The following is a 1,240-nucleotide window of genomic DNA, read 5'->3' as shown; positions in this document are numbered from 1 at the left end:
TTTCTCTCCGAGGCTCGAGCCCCGTTCGTTGTGTCTCATCTATCATTTAATCCATTGCGCTTTTGAGAACTGAAACGCTTCCCATTTATTTTGGAATTATAATAATAAAACGTTTGATATGAAAAGCGCTGAAATTATGTAAGCAATGCGCTGAAAAATGTGCTGAAACTTATGTAAGAAATGTGCTGAAAATGCGCTGAAATCATGTAAGAAATGCGCTGAAGATGCGCTGAAACTTTGCAAGAAATGCGTTGAAAAAGTGCTGAAAGTTATGTAAGAAATGAGATGAAAGTGCACTGAAATTGTGTAAGAAATGCGCTGAAGTTGCGCTGAAATTTTATAGTTTCAGCGCCATCTCAAAATTTCAGCGAATTTCAGCGCATTCAGCGCCTGTCTTACATAATTTCAGCGCATTCAGCGCATTTTGTTACAAAAAGATGCGCTGAAACGGCGCTGACATCTCGACCCGGGTGGGAACTTGGTACAATTCGTGATCTTGGTACCACCTTTTTGCATTTCCATCAAACTTCTTTTATTTCTAAACTGATGCTTCAGAGCAAGGACTAGCAAAGCCGAGCACAATGATCCTGGCCCACAAAACCTGATATTATCTTCTTTTTGCTGAATTTTCAGGAGTAATGGAAGGGCTTGTTATACCCTTTCTTGTAGATAAGTTAATAGGTTTGTATATTTACCATTCTTCATAGCAGTAACAGGAAAAAAAACAAACTGTTGGATTTATAAACTGAAGGCCCTCTGCAAATAATATTCTATTTTATACTACGAGCATTGTGGAGCATTGTGGAAGTTCAATCATGAAAAATAATTTCATTTCAATAGTTTCTTCAATTTGGGAGATAATCAATTATCTTTGGCTTAGTTGCATATCAACGATAGTTGGCATGTCACATTTGGACTACACTAGAAAGAATACGGATATAATGATGTAATTTAGCACCTGGAAAACTTCATATACTGATAATCGATATACCAATATCCTATTTGCCTTTAAAAAACAGCCATAATCTAATATTTTTTATTCTACCTGTTTTCACCAAAAACTCTGTTATAATGAAGATCATTGAAGGCTAACTCACTAGCATACCAATCCAGACAATAATATTCGCCGGCAATTTCGAAACTTTTACTGTGTCAGATGTGATAAGATGCTTAGTCGATAAAATCTGACAAGATCGTTTTTTTTATTTTTTCAGTTTCTTAAACAAAAAATCTTGAATCA

This window comes from Convolutriloba macropyga, chromosome 4 (assembly GCF_964194025.1).
Source record: "Convolutriloba macropyga chromosome 4, txConMacr16.3, whole genome shotgun sequence".
Classification (NCBI taxonomy): Eukaryota; Metazoa; Xenacoelomorpha; order Acoela; family Convolutidae; genus Convolutriloba; species Convolutriloba macropyga.
This window is presented reverse-complemented; position numbering follows the sequence as displayed.